The sequence below is a fragment of the Tamandua tetradactyla genome, chromosome 1 (genome assembly GCF_023851605.1).
Source record: "Tamandua tetradactyla isolate mTamTet1 chromosome 1, mTamTet1.pri, whole genome shotgun sequence".
NCBI classification, from domain to species: Eukaryota; Metazoa; Chordata; class Mammalia; order Pilosa; family Myrmecophagidae; genus Tamandua; species Tamandua tetradactyla.
This window is the reverse complement of record NC_135327.1, coordinates 86,512,020-86,528,881: the sequence shown is the minus strand read 5'-3', so window position 1 is coordinate 86,528,881 and position 16,862 is coordinate 86,512,020. Positions and strand designations below refer to the sequence as shown.

Here is a 16,862-nt window from a genome sequence, read left to right as displayed (position 1 = left end):
AACAGTTGGATGACTCCATCAGAAATCCTAAAGAAGCTAGAACTAGGATAAGAGCAAGTGAGATGAAGAAAAGAGGAGAAATTTGGTATATATTTTGGAGAGGCAGCTGATATGGACTTGATAGGGAGGATGGGCTGTGGAGAGAAGGTGAGACATCAAGGACTGAGAAATCATGGATGGCCTGTAACTTTGGGCTTGAGCAATTTTTGAGGCATCTAAAGGTCAAATCTTAGAACTTTAAGAAGTACTATATGGTGTAATATTTTAATTTCTTAAAATTAATGAAAATCATACATCTATTTTTGTTCCCAACTGTGCTTTGTAATATACAATATTAGGCACTCCATAAAATTTTGTCAAAAGAATAAATGATTAAATGATAACTTGGAATTACATTGAGATTTAGTGATATGACAATCTCAAATATTTTCAGATAAAATGAAATGATGCTGGTTTTGTTAAAATAATAGAGTAGGGGGTGTACATATTTGGGAGTTATTAATAAAATAATACCAGCTATATTTTGAACATTTTTAAAACTGAGTGATGGGCATATGGGCTTTTGTGAATGTTTGAAATTTTCTATGATAAAAAGTTCAAAAAAGAGATTAAAAAAAATAAATGTAGTTATCTGCCCATCAAAATGAGAATTGCCACCTATGTCTCTTCAAACATACAAATAAGAGCTACTCAAAGTAAGCAGCTTTTCAGAGAATTCAGGAAGTCCAGCCAAAGTTCTTAACCTCCTGGGCCTCACCAACTCCTTGGAGAATCTGACAGAACATACGAACACTTTTCTCAGGAAAAAAAAAAAGCACATCTGCACAATTTTGATTAAGCGTATCAGAGTGTTTTCAATCCTCCTTGAAGCTTGTGCCATGAACCAGGATCAGGTAAATTTCAGTTCAGTTAAAGACATCCTTAAAGTTCTGATTCTAGTACTATGAGTTCTCAGGTAATTTGTTAATATGGAATTTTGTCACCATTAGTTTTGTCATTTTAAAAACAGTCCTCTGTTGTATCCTTTAATTTTTATTCTAGTAGCATAAATATAACGTAAAACCTCCCCCTCTTAACCACATTCACATATATAATTCGGTACTGTTAACTGCTCTTAAAATGTGCTGCCATCACCACCATGAATGTCCAAAACTTTACAATAAACCTAAATAGAAATTCTGTACTAATTAAGCATTAGCACAACATTCCCTACCCCCAACTGAACCCCTGTTAATCTGAATTCTCAGTTCTACCTCTATGAGTTTGCTTATTCTAACTATTATATATTGAGTGAGATTACACAATATTTGTTCTTTTGTGTCTGGCTCATTTCTCTCAGCATGACGTCTTCAAGATTCATCCATGTTGTCACATATATCAGGATTTCATTCCTTTTTATGGCTGAATCATATTCCATTGTATGAATATGCCGTAATTTTGTTTATCCATTCATTCGTGGGTTGCTTCCACCTTTTTTGGCAATTGTGAATAATGCTACTATGAACATTGGTGTGCAAATATCTGTTTGAGTCCCTGCTTTCAAAACTTGTAGCTATAAACCTAACAGAGAAGGATTTCTGGATCATATGGTAATTCTACACTTACCTTTCTGAGGAACTGCCAAGCCATCTTCCATGGCGGATGCACCATTTTACATTGCCTTCAAATGTAAAATGAATGATTAATGAATGAATGTTCCTATTTCTCTACATTCTCTCCAACAGTTAAAATTTTCTGTCTTTTTTTTTCAATAGTAGCCATTCTAGTGGGTGTAAAATGGTATCCCATTGTGTTTTTAATTTGCATTTCCTTAAGAGCCAGGGATGTCAGGCATCTTTTCATGTGCTGTTTAGTCATTTGTATATCCATTTTGGAGAAATAACTATCCAATTCTTTTGCCCATTTTTTTAATTGTCTTGTTTGTGTTTTTATTTTTTAGTGTAAAATTTCTTTATGTATTCTGGATATTAAACCCTTCTAGGATATATGGTTTCTAAATATTTTCTTCCATTGAATAGGTTGCCTTTTCCATTCACTATAAAGTAAGTCATTATGCTTTTGTGCCATTGGTTTTAAAGCCATTCATTTTTTAAGGGTCACCACTCTACAGTTGGTACTTACATTCCCACCTAGAGCTTTGGGTTTTCAGCCTTGCCTCTGTCACTTTTAAGCTACCTAATCTTGGAAAGTCACTTAACCTTTCTGAGCCTCAGTTTCTTATCTGTAAGTTTGAAATACAGTTGCTATTGTGATATTACAATGAGCTAATATAACTGAAAACCCGTTGTAATATTTAAAGAGTACTGTAAATAGGTGGCAATGTTTTATACTTATTAGGGGTCATATAGTCTTCTAAACACTTTAGGTACCATTGTTAATCTCAATTTTACATATGAGGAAATTGAGGCACAGAGAAGTTAAATAATTTGTGTCATGTCACACAGCTACTATGTGTTGGAGCTAGAATTTGAGTCCAGCTAATCTGACTTTAGAGTGCCTGCTCTTAATCTTCAGACTGTGAACTGAATTATTTACCCCAAAATATAACATCTCTGCACTGCTCCATCATGTAATGTTGTGATCATCTGATGAAGACTATTGCCCTAGCACTGAGAGGAAAACTATAATTCCAACAGCAGCCAAATTCTAAGAAAAAATTTCATGCCACCTTCATCTATGGTCAGCCTTGTCTTATTTTCTCAATTTCTTAAAAAATTAAAATTGTATTGTTAAATTTTAATTTTGTGTTTTTATTTTCTATGTATAATTTTTATGTTTTAAAATTTGGTTTTATTTTATCTTATTTTAAAGAGACATGGTTAATTCCAGGGCTGGGGTAGGAAAAATACAAGGTGAGTCTGGAGGATCTCATGAGGCTAGAAAGTAAAGAAGTGCTCAAAAAATACAGGGCCATGCCTAAAAAATATAGGGAGCAACAGGAAAGCACTCTAGTGGCCAAAGCTGGAATAATTTGAGCAACAAATAAATAACAGTAGCATTGGTTTATAATCTATACTGATATTAATAAATAATTGAATTTTAAAAAGTGGAGGAGAAGAGACAGCGCTCTCCTGCAGAAAAATTCCTATTAATAACTGTAGAGGGAATGAAGAAAATTGAAACTAGAACACTACAGTAATATTTATTGCAGGCAAGATCCATTGATGGAGGCTAAAATTAGTGGCCAGAAAAAAAATATTTATACTCTCAAAGTACCTCCCCCAAGACATTTATTAATTACAAAGAGTGAAACAGTAATAAAAAATTAAAATAAAAAAAGGGTAAAATAGTAACTTAGGGAGAACCCCAGCAGATCCCACCTTAATCAAGCAATGGAGGTTAACATCACCGGTAATAAAACATATTAATATCACAAACCCCTGATGCCAGGAACTGAGAAGAGCACCTCACTTCAATGTATTCCTGTCAAAAATGCATAAAGACAATCTAGTCACTAGAAAATAACAGGCTGCCCCAAACTGAGGGGCAGTCTACAAAAACCTGACCAGTACTCTACAAAAGTTTCAAAGTAATGAAAGACAAGGAAAGACTGAGGAATGGTCCAGATTGTTGGAGACTAAGGAGAAATGACAACTAAAGCTAATGTGGGATCCTGGATTGAATCCTGGAACAGAAAAAGAATATTAGGGTAAAAGGGTAATCCGAATAAAGGGTACAATATTAGTTAATAATAGTATTATACCAAATGTTAATTTCTTGGTTTTGATCATCGGACTATGGTTATGTAAGATGTTAACATCAGGGGAAACTGGGTGAAAGGTACATGGGAGCTCTCTGTTCTATTTTTGTAACTTTTCTGTAAATCTAAACTAATATCAAAACTTAAGTTTTTTTTTTTAATGTAAGCCCTGAGCCTGCCTTGTTTAAACAATTCCTGTTCCAATATTTCCCTAAACGCAGTTATTTGAAAATCAACTTTAGATTTTTGCCAATCCATGTAATAATAATACCATCATCACCAATGATCGACATTTATTGACTTCTCACACTATTTTAAAGAGGAGAAAATTGAAACACAGAGAAGTAACTTACTCAAGGTCTCAGAACTAATAGGTGATAGAATGAGGATTCATCCTCAGGCAGTTTGAGGCATTCCATCTTAACTTTTCCTCCATGTTGCCTCCCATGTTACCCAATACTTGCTGTCAACCTATATTATTATTTGCTTACTAGTGTCTTTAAAATTTACTCCACTGTTTTTAAAAGTAAGAGACAATAATTGAGCAAAGCAATAGACTATGTTATAAGATCTTTAAGGTCAGGGATTTTGTTTTATTTAAAACTGTTGTACTTCAAGTTCTTCAAATAGTACCTGGCACATAGGAGGTGTTCAATAAACATTTGTTGAATGAATAAATGAACAAAAACTTTATATCACTACAGTAAATGGAAATCCAGCATCATTTGCCAGAAATAGACAGTAATCTTCAAAACAAATGCAATGAATTTTGTTAGCTATTGATTGTATACTTTAGATATACTGTTTAGTGTGTGAAGTTATCTCAATTAAAAATATATTTATAAAAACAAATACAATGAAGATAATGCAATATCAGTAAATGCTGTTGATTCCCGAAGGCTCTGAACCTAGGTCCCACAATCTCTATATTTTAAAAGTAATGCAATGTTAGAAGATATAAAATGAGATACTAGTACCAAACAGACCTCCTCCTTGATTTAATCATAAGAATTGAAAGAGAATGGCAAAAAGAATAACTTTCTAAATCCATTTTTTAAAAAGTCATCTCAGTATGCCACCTGAAATTATCACACAGATGACCAAGATAAGGTCCCATTCTTCGGGAAAGATGGCTCTATTCTAAATGGATCAATTGATTCAAGGCTAATATAAGATTAGACAGTTTCAGTCTCACTCAATCTTCCTCATTTCCTCCTTAAATATGAACTTTTCTGTAAACTCCTAACTTCTCTCACTTACCTCACCATTCCTCTGTAACGCTCTTTAACGTTATTTAAAACATAGACTTATAGTTATTTTTTTCCAGGTCTGTCTCCTTCACTTAAATTATAAGTGCCCGGACAATGGCGTAGCATGTTTACATCCCCAGAGTTCATACTAGTGTCTAGCAAGTTAGTGGGCACATAATAAATGGTTGAATTATTAAACTAAGGAAATCAGAGAAGTTAGAGGAAAAGAAAGACCTGTGCAATTTTCTCCCTTCCTCCCAGTCCTGATAAGATCATCTCCTATGTTTGAAAGGTTTATTCTTGAGATCATTTATAAGACCTTTCCAAATTCACATGAGGGTTCTCCAGGACAATGCATAAGTAGATAGTGATGCATTCCTTTAAAATCCTTCAGAATAAGTTTGCTTCCTAGGGCAATTATAATATATCACTCTTCTTTTGGCACAATAAATGCTAAAACGTGGTTGGGTTTCTCCATTGTAGACATTACTGCAGCATTTTTATGACTCGATGATACAGTGGGGTCATGTTGAGGTCACTTTTCTATGTCTGGAGTGTTGATTTCTCTTTTCCATAGAAAGGACGATGAAACAACACAACTCTTAGGTGATGATAAGTGAAAAAGGCAGAAGATGGCAAAGGAAACACGCTAGTGGTACCCACACAACTATGTTCTTACTAGAAGCCACAAATGTAACCTTCCTTGGACATCTCTTGAGATGATCAGTAGTTTCTTGGGAGCAAGCAATCATGTCATAGCCAGATAGAAATCAACCTATTAACAACTATAGCATTTGAGGACAGAATTTAATACAGGAAACCCTAACATGGAGATACTGACCTAAAATGACCTCCGCCTTATAAAATTATTATACAGCAATCAATAGTTTTCATATTCAAGGACGAAAATTGCTTAGAAAATATAATGGAAGAGAGGAATCAATTTACAATAGCAGTAATAAAAGTAAAATACGTCATCCTCATTTATAATAAATGTTGCTAAAACTTTAAAACAACACTGATACCAATTTTCTCCTATCCAGCAGGCAAAAATTCCAAAAGTTTTACAATACTTTCTGTTGGAAAAGCTGTGAGGAAACAGGTACTCTTATATATACAGTGTTAACTAACACAATTCTTATGAAATAAAATTTTCCAATCGTGTCAAAACTACAATTGCATTTACCCTTTAACCCACCAATGCTACTTCTGGGAACTAATCCTTCTATTATACCTGAAACTTGTGAACTGACTGTTGTCCATGGTCATTCATTGCACCATTGTTTGTAATTTGGGAGGAAAAACAAGCATCATCAAAAGATTTTTTGTACAAAAATAAATTGTATAAATCCCAGTTGAGGGACATTCTATAAAATACCTGACTGGCACTTTTTAAAACTGTCAAGGTGCTAAAAAAAAAAAAAAGAAAATCTGAGAAACTGTCATAGCCAAGAGTCATCTAAGGAGACATGGTGCTTTTTGTGTACCGTACTGAAATAAGATGTGTGAGTGGGGGGGAGTATATGGAAAATATTTTACCTTCACAATTTTTTGAACTGTCCTAAAAAATAAAGGCTAATAATTTTTAAAAGTACAGGATAGCCATCATTTTATATAGCATTCAATAAAGAATAAATATGGAAACTCTGAACTGATGAAGGGAACTCTCCAAGTTTCTGAAGTGAAAAAAAGTAGTTGCATAAAAACTTGAATTTGCCTAAAGAAGCCCTGCAAGTGCATACAGGTACTTAATAATAGTGGTCATCTGTCAGGAGTGTGTGAGGAAAATGAGTTAGAAATATATATATATATATATATATATATATATATATATATATATATATATACCATGTGAATGGAATAACTATTTAACAGATATTTTTAACTCTTGCCCCTAGCACCATCTGGGAATAAGCAAAGAGATGGATCCCTGAGTAAAATGGGATCATAGTTGAGAAATAATCCCCTTTCCCAAATGGTGAATTCTTCCATCCCCTGTATCTTCATGGATTCATTTTAAAAATGAGTACAAAATGAAAACCCAACCAATTTGAGTCTGCCAAACATGTATGAATCAACCTTTGACAACCAGAAATCCGTAAATGTCTTTGCCTAAAAGATGACGCTAGCCTTCCATAGTATACTGTGTCTTTTTCTGCAAAGTGAGGCTGTAGGCCTAAGTAGAAATTTTCTGTTCTAAAAGAACTCATATTATAGATTGAAAGTGAGTTAATTTATAGAGTGCAGATCCATAAAAAATTGTTTGAAATGAAGAGCAATATAAGAAAGTTACATTCAAAAAAGGTTAACAAAGTAAATCTTTGCTCTGTCTCTATTAGGCTATTCCTTCACTGACGATTTCAACAGCAGAAAAATAAGAGGGACAGAACAATTTGAAATTGGAGTTTATTCATTTAAGAAAAAAAAAAACAAACTAATGATTTAAAGAGTAAAATTCTTTTGGCTTTTATTCCAAAGAAGTTTAGAAACAAAATTCAATAGACAGGTATTTAATCATATCAGCTTCACAATGACACCATCTTCTAATCAGGCCCATCCCCTAACATTTGAGGGGTCTGGATCAAAAGTACAAATTGAAGTCAACATTCCATTTATCTGAATATTTTAAAGTAATAAATCAAGTTAAAAATCGTCAAATTAATATTTTACATCTCCTACCCCAATGCCTTCATAACAATCCAAAAGGCCAAGTTTGATTTTAGAATTCTCAAGCTCTTTGGAGCTCCATATTAGAGAACAGCAGGGAAAGGAGAGAAAAAGTTGCCTCCTGGCCCGTAGCCCATGGCGTACCCATCTTTGGAAGGATAGAGATGGGGAAAAGGCCCTGAAAGTTGCTTGGGCCATGTGAACTGGGAATTCCTCTGTCCTATGACCACAAATGTAACTGGTAGGAGGGCACACAGACTCTGAGTGGGCATGTCCCTCAGCCTATAGACACTTCACCCCATGGGGGTGGACAGGGCCAAAGGAAGATGAAAGCAGGGCTCTCAAAAGTTCTGGGGCCAAAGGAAGATGAAAGCAGGGCACTCAAAATTTCTGGGGCCAAAGGAAGATGAAAGCAGTGCCCTCAAAAGCTCTGGGCCCGTGATAAGAGACCTTTCTCACTCTGGACAACTTATTAGTGATCAATTATTAGATGAGGGAATAAAGTAAAACTTTCATTTTTCTGAGTCCTTCCTTTCGAATATCACTTTTAAATGGAAATTTTTATTATGATTATATTAATTGACAGGAAATCAAATGGTGAACTGATTTGTCTTTGGGTATCATGTAATAGAGGGATTTTCTGAATTTCAAGGTCATATAGAAGATAAGGTAGATTTGGTAAACTTTTTATTATGATCTAGTGTGGTTTCGTGTAGTGTGTGAGTCAAAAGATGCTCTCTAGGGAATATGGATGGGAGTAGGGAAATGGAACAAGAGACTTTTCTCTTCATTTAGTATGAATCTGAACTGTTTGATTATTTTCATCACGTAGATATATGTGATTTATATTAAAACAAAAAATTAAACAGCTTATAATAGTATCTTAAGCAAATATAGAAGTTTTTATATTGAATTTAATTATTGGGCATAGATATTTGGTTCCCAAGATGAAGAATTGCCAATGCAACATATTAGGTAATGTGATAAATACAGAAACTATTTTTTATTAATGGCAACATTCACATTTGAAGCAAGCTGTCAGTAGCAAACAGCTTAGCTTGAGTTGCCTGTTTAGCAGATGTCCTTGTTAGGAATGTGACAATTATCACCATTATTTATTTCAGGCTGAATATCAAGTGGTACAGAGGGAAGCCAAATCATCATCAATGGTGCACGTGGTTAATTGCATTATGCCATCTTGTCACATGCCTCACTCTTTGTAACTTGCTCTTGAAATTATCAGAAAAAGATAATATTTGACTGATTCAAAAAGTGAACGCAATTCAAAGTTAATATCAGTTGTAGCACAAAATTAGTAGATCATATGGGGAAAAATAAATTATTTTCTCAGCTACCCTATTTGAAGGATAACAATATTAGGTAACATTTACTGAGTGCTTATTCTGGACCAGACAACGGGCAAGCACTTTACATACATAATCCCCTTTAATTATAATCAGAAAATTCTCTGATATTTGGAGATATATTCTTTTACCTGCAGAGTGTCTTCCTTTTAATATGTTACTATTTGTTATATTAGTTGATGACTTGCTTTGATATGATAAATATCATAAATTTTGTCTATTGAATAATTCCTGTTATAGATGTTCTATTACAAATGGAAAATTTACATTACAATCAAGACTAAATTATTGAAGAAAACCAGACACAAATCTTGCTCCCTGTTTGGTTTGCTAAATCTCCTGAAATGCAATATACCAGAAATGGGTTGGCTTTTACAAAGAGAATTTTTTATTAGGTTACAAATTCACAGTTCTAAGGCTATAAAAATGTCTAAATTAAGGCATTAAGAGGATACCTTCACTGAAGAAAGGCCAAAGGCATCCGATTTCTTCTTTCACATGGGAAGGCACATGGCTGGTCCTTTGCTCCAAAATGTCTCTGGGATTCTCGGGTCCTTGCTTGTTTGCCCTGGAGCATTTCTGTTTTTGCTTCTCAAAATTCTTTTGGCTCTGAGCACTCTCCAGAATGTATTTCCCTTAAAGGACTCCAGCAAGCAGATTAAGACCCACCTTGAATGGGTGGGGTCACATCTCCATGGAAATAAGCTAATCAAAAGTCCCCACCCAACAACAGGTTTGCCCCCACAAGATGGGATTAAAAGGACATAGGCTTTTCCGGGGGCACATAAGAGATTCAAACTAGCACACTCTCCAACATAAATTAAATCCCTTAATGATGAATTCAACAATTCACTAAACAATAAATTACCTACTATGGGAGTGCTTCACATTCACTAAGTTGAATACAAAAAGGAATTAGACTCTGTCCCTCTCTTCCATGAGCATATGCTCAAATGGAGAAGAAAAATAAACAATTAAAAATAAACAATTTAACAATTAAGTTAAATATTTGATTTAAATGTAGTTGCCATTATTTCAGTAATTGGAGGAAAAATAAGGCAGACTGTGGAAAGTTCTATGTGCCAGATATTAACATCCCAAGTTTGATAATGTGGGGAAGCTCTCATTCTGACTTTGGTGATAGAGAGAGAGTGTTTTGGAGAAGAATGATTTGAACTGGGCTTTGAAGACCTGTTAAACCTGGAAACGCTGGATGAAAAAGCAATTGAACACAGGGCTACTCCCAATGCAGTGGGAGATAAGTCTAGAGACATGGATTGGACCAAATCATGAAGGGCTTTGACTGTAGAAGACAATGGGTAGGAAATGAAATGAGCTGTAAGTGACATGTCCAGATCTGAAACTTATGAAGATTCCAGCATCAATGTTCAGAAAAGCCAACATTTAAGGCACTGATGGAAGAAGACAATTAAGCAGGGGGAAATAAATGTGAAGGAGTTTTTTAGAATGTGAAAGCGCTTAGCATGTGAATAACATATTTAATTTAAATGTATTTACTATTACTTCACTACTTGAATGAAAAACAAACTGAAAACAGGGAGGTCATTTAGAAGCCTATTGCAATCATCCGGGCAAGAGTTAATGAGTTTCTCTTTGGATATTTATGTGACACCTGAGACTCTGAGTTGGAGCACTGAAGCTATGCAAGTCAGCATTACCCCATACAGCAACATTTTAAGAAGCTGAAAAAGCAGTCAGACTTTGTCTAGAGATATGAATGAAGCTGATCTGGATAGGACTAAGGTAAATCAGAATATAAGGTAAAGGATGATGTCACTGATATTTTAAAACTTCAACTTCTATGTGAGACCAAAGGGAGAGATGTTTATTTGGTGCAAAATTTATATTTTTGGTAGCGCATTAATGAATTTAACTTTTATGGTCATTTTATTTGAACATCGTAATTACACGGAATCTTAAATAGGGTATAAGATCTTGGTGGTTTGTACAGATTAGTGTGATTTGGGCAGAGAACAAAGAAGTGTTTGCAAAGTCCCATTGGGGGACTGGGGAGAAAGAAAGAACAATTCAACTTCCCCATTCAGGGAATTCCTGATATTCTCATAAACAGTGGAGACAACCAGTTCAATAGGCTGAGCCCTCAATCCTGGTGTCCACCCCTATGAAGCTTATTCCTGCAAAGGAGAGGCTAAGCCTACTTATAATTATGCCTAAGAGTCACCCCCAGAGAACCTCTTATGTTGCTCAGATGTGGCCTCTCTCTCTAAGCCAACTTGGCAGGTGAATGCGCTGCTCTCCCCACTATCTGGACCATGACTCCCAGGGGTATGAATCTCTCTGGCAACATGGTACAGGACTCCTGGGATAAGAAGCCAGGACCTGGCATCAAGGAATTGAGAAAGCTTTCTTGACCAAAAGGGGGAAGAGAGAAATGAGACAAGATAAAGTTTCAGTGACTGAGAGATTTCAAATAGAGTTGAGAGGTTATCCTGGAGGTTAGTCCTATGCATTATATAGATATCCCTTTTTGGTTTATGGTATATTGAAGTGGCTAGAGGGAAGTACCTGAAACTATTGAACTAGAAGCCTTGATTCTTGAAGATGATTGTATAACTATATAGCTTTTACAGTGTGACTGTGTGATTGTGAAAACCTTGTGTCTGATGCTATTTTTGTCCAGGGTATAGACAGATGAGTGGAAGAATAAGGATAAATAAATGAATAATAGGGGAGAATAAGGGTAAAAAATTGGGTAGACTGAAATACTAGTGGTCAATGAGAGGGAAAGATAAGGCGCATGGGATATATGAGTTTTTTTCCTTTCATTTCTTTTTCTGGAGTGATGCAAATGTTCTAAAAATGATCACGGTGAAGAATAGACAACTATGTGTTGATAATGTGAGCCATTGATTGTATACTATGGATGGACTGTATATGTATGAAGATTTCTCAATAAAAATATTTTTTAGAAAAAGAGTTAATGAGTCTCTAAGTGAAAAGGAGAAAACCATTTGAAAGATAATGGTTAATAGAGAACCCACTAGATTGATCAATAGCCAAGACTAAAACACAGGAGAGAAAAGTGATGAGCTGAATGCAGATCAGTTTAAGGTGTCTGCAATACATCAGCGGGATGCTCAGCATAGTAAGGAATAGGGTCTGGTTAGAGGAAGACAGATGAGGGCTAAAGTTTCAGAGCTGGGAGTCATTCTCATAAAGGTGATAGTTAATGGATAGGAGGAGATTGACAAGGAACTGTAAAGAGTTAAGATAGAGAGTACCGAACACTGAACCTTCAGAAACGCTGATATGTAATGGTCTTATTTTAAGAGGGGAAGAGGAATCTCAGAAGGAAACTAAACAGGAGCAATCCATGAGGCAGAAAGAAAACAGCAGGAATGTAATGCAGGCTGCAGTGGCAATGAGAGTTCTAGTAAGGAGAACATGGTCAATGTTGTCTAATTCTGCCAAAAACAGGTTTTGATCAGAAAGTCTAAGAAGAGGTTTTGGCTTTAGGTCTTTCCATAGGCTAATGGATCGAACAGGAGAAGAAACCAAGGCAATGAATGCAGGAGTTTATGGATGAACCAGAAAGAGAAAGAAAGAAATGCCTTGAACAGAAATTAGGGTCAAAGGAGGAAAGTTTGTTTGTGTCGAGGTAGGACCAGAAGAAAGAGAGGCTCAGAAAGTGTGAGGGGAGTAGAAGAAAGATAGAAGGTAAAAGAAAGGTGATGATTGATAGAGCAAAGTCAAGAAGGACATGGGGACAGAGGAGAGCAAAAGGATAATGGAAACATTGACTTACAAAGGAAGCCAAGAACATTCTTCAGAGACTAGAGGAAGACAAAGGGAATGGGTGCAAGTTGGAGAAACAACGTTTCTGTGGTATTCACATATAAGATGACTTCTTGTAAAGTCAGTGGAAAAGAGGGTGGAGGTGGGTGTAGAAATTTAATCAGAGTGCAGGAGGATTGAAATAACAGCTATAAATATTTTAAGAATGAATCAATAAGAGATGAGAAAAGAAATGCCCAGTATCATTGAATTCACAGACAAGTTGGACAGAAAACATTTTAGAGCATCTTAACAGTCTGGTTATGCTACTTTCACCAGAAATATTCAGCCGTCTAGCAGGGGGAAAGGAAGAAACAGAGGATTATTTTAACAAGGGCTGGAAATTGGCAGAACAGATATAATGGAAGACCAGTGAGATAAGAGTAACTAGGATGTGGGTGAGAGTAAGTGGAAGTATTTGTCCTTGAAATTCTAGGTGCCTTGGACCTCCCATGATGCCAGAAGAGCTGGCAGATGGGGAAAAGAAGAAGGAGAGGGGAATCTGAAAGCATGAAGAGCAGGTCAGATGACATGAGATAATAGAAGAGGATAGAAAGTAGTGGTGGTCAGAGAAAATGTGCTAGTTTGAGTCTCAGATGCAGAGACGTTATGGCTGATGGTGAAAACTAAGGAGTGGCAACATGAAGGAGGATTTGAGGCAAAATGAAATGGAAGTTGCAGAGATCAAGTTAAGGAACTGGGAGGCTGGTTAGTTAAAAGATTATCAACATGGATTTTGAATCCCAGTGAAGAATACACTGGCTTTAGCTGAGATTTTTTATGTAACAAAAGCATGTTAATTTGATATTATAACATATGAACAGCTAGAAAAAGATTTAGAACAAGGAAACTTGAATTTGTTCTTTCCACAAATATATCTTGAATACTACCATGTGCTTAACTTGAAACTAAATTCGATAAGCATGATACAATGGGTTCTTCTTAAATGATGTCCTTAATATTAAGCTATCACTTCCTGAAGACAAAAAGAAGAACTTAGCACCTGAAGATCTTGCACTAAAAGCTAGAAAGCACACACTAGTTTCTTTCAAGAAAAAAAAGATAGGAAAGCTATACCCCATAATTATGAAGCATCACCATGTATTTAAATAATGGTTAAACCCAGTAAATAATAGTGATTTTTAAGAAATTACTTGTATCCAACATGAAACAGCTAATCATTCTTTACTGCTTTGCCTTCAAATATAAACTTTCACACTCACAGGCTTTTTCTACAAACAGTGAATGAACTTAGACCTGCAGCCTGTTTTATCGATTCTTCCTCTGGATTGTCATAAAACTGGCTTGGTGGTGGCACATCTGGAGCCATCAAATGCAGGAGCCGCAGCAAACTGGGCTGACTGGCCCTTTGTATCCCAGATGGGGACACAGCCACAATTTTCTAAAGTTCTGAAAAGAAATAAATTGTTTTTTTAGAGACAAGTACAGTGACTCTATTATATGCACTCATCAGGAGATAGTACAGTTTGGGATGTTGTAATCATCCAACTCAAAGAGGAATTGTTAGTCAGATGTTGAAAAATATATGTAAATAGGCTTTGGGAGTACATGTTATCTCTAAATCACCTCAAAGATTGTTGACCTAGTCCTAGAGCATTTATTTACACATTATTTTAAAAGATCTTTAAAGTAGGCTCAGAATCCCCATTCTGCATAAGATACAAGCTTAGTCAGTACAGACAAAATGTTGATAATTGTTGAGGCTGTGCAACAGAGAGGAGGATTTATCACACTCTTGTCTCTAATTTTGTGTATGTTGAAATATTCCATAATTAAAAGTAATTTTAAAAGGTGTCTTTTTATTATGCATATTTACTTAGATGTAATAAAACCGCTCTTTTGCTTTTCTCCTTCCTGCTGATACACATTGTAGCCTTTGTTAAATTGCTTGGGCCCCAGTTTGCTTTTCTCCAGAACAAATTAAAGTGCACTGACACTCAGATTTGGATGGTATACTATAACATCATTAATATTCCTCATATTCCCTCGTGTGTCATAAAACTCGACCATGTTGCTGTTATTTCATTTACTTTAGTGGGCATTCTCCCAAACAGTTGTACTCTTCAAGTCCATCCCAAATGAAACATTCATGAACCCATATTTGCTCATCACCTATTATGAGCCATTATTTTGAAGTTATTTTATAAATTCCATGGCTGTATATCCTTACAAGGAAGGGTTGAGAATCCCTGGCTTAAGTCACCAAGTCTAAGGGGACTCAACAGACTAGATTAACTAAGCTGGCACTGCCATCCAGAGTGCAAATGGTGGGTGTAAGGCAGCAGGATATGGGTTTTGAGCTGCATCCTGGTACAGGAAGGCACATGGAAGCCAGGATCCAGACCTAGGGAAAGGATTCAACAGGACTTTGGCAAGGGGGTCAGGACTCAGAGCTGGCAAGGCTTGATTAGGCTCAAGGCTGGGCTTTGGGCCAGGTGGAATGCTAACCGAGACCCAAAAAGAATCTATTATATATTGGGTTCCTTTTGTGTTTCAGGCCCTGTCCAAAGCCCTTTACTTATCTAATCTCATTACATCCCCAGGACATTCTTGTGAGTTAAGTTGAAGTAATTTACCCAAGGTCACAACCCATTAATTGGCCAAGTTGTGATAGGAACCTAACCCTATTCTGATTGCAAAGCCTTTCTGTCCCTCCATGGTGCCTACAGGGACTAGGGCAAAGGCTTGTCATGATCACACAAGGGCGAAAGCTCAATAGACCATCTGGACATATAGGGCACTGCCCACATGAAGCATCAGGCAGCAGACTAATTCCACACTCCACTCACTGGTGGATAAAACAAATGCCTAGTGACTTTTGCCCAATAGGGTTCTCATCATTTCCAGCATTATGTCCCAGACAACACAGATAGTGAAATTACCAAGTTTATCTGTGGCTCCAGCCTCTCCATTTTTACCTGTTTCTTCCCCAGTCCCTGAGGAGGAGTGTACTGTCCTCATGCTCTTCACATCCATTCACCTGTCTGACGACAGGTCAAAGCACTGTGCTTTTGAGACCAACTGCATCTGAACAAAGAAAGATCAAGTGCTTAGAGAAGACTGGAAGGATTTGGAAGATAGGCTGAATTTCCTAAAATGACACTTGGAGAGAGTCTGCTGTACGTTCAAACTGATCCCTATACATTGTTATCTAAGGAGAAATTATAAAATTTCAGAAGAGGAGATGATCAAGAGTTTTGCTGCATCAGAGATTCTCTTGAAGTACTTTTCATACCACCGCTCAAGCTTATCTGTACAATTGTCCTCTTTTTCCACAGGGAACAATGAGCATGTATACACTTCTCACAAAGACAGTGGTCATAATCCATAAAAGCCTCTTTCTTTTGATAACTTAAGTTATAGACCCAGACACTGCTGTATTAGTATTCTAGAATATCAATACTGATCTACCCTACAATGGACTGAGTAAACAAGAGTGACTTTCCTGGCACTCCCCACCTCTATCACCATCGTTGTTTGGTGAGAGCTCATGACCATGGAATTTTCCTCTGCATGTCAAAATCATTTATGAATTCAAAATTCTTTTAGGCCATACTTATGATTAATGGCTATAAAATAAAAACATGTATATTTATCTATATATGTATTTTTTTTCTTTTTAAAATTAGATGTGATTATTTATTTGCTGTGGAAATACATGGATGGCCTGGGATATGGTTCTAAGACAATGTCATCTTGAATGACCATTTTCTGTATCCTGTATAGGCAGACACAGCCGAAGAATGTAATTTTACAAGGTAGCATGGTAAAGCAGACCAAAGGTTTGGCTATGTTTCTTACTAACTGTGTAACTTTTACAAATCATTTGACTTCTCCAAGCTTTGGTCTTCCATGAAAAAACAAAAATAGTCATATTTGCCTCAAGAAATTTTTGTAGGAATTAGATAAAATGAAGTATAAAGTGCCTAACAATATCTAGGACATAGGGATCCAAAGTGTTTGTTGAATGAATTAGTAGTATATGCTCAATAAAGGTAGCTTTTATTATTTATGATAGTTTGTCAAACTTTAGATTTTAAACCT

The 16,862-nt window shown here is 35.9% G+C and overlaps 1 long non-coding RNA gene across 1 annotated transcript in view; it reads left to right on the top strand.

Annotated features, from left to right (window-relative positions):
* LOC143649890 (uncharacterized) overlaps positions 1-16,862 on the top strand; it is a 169,115-nt gene that overhangs the window by 146,345 nt on the left and 5,908 nt on the right. The window lies entirely within an intron of this gene.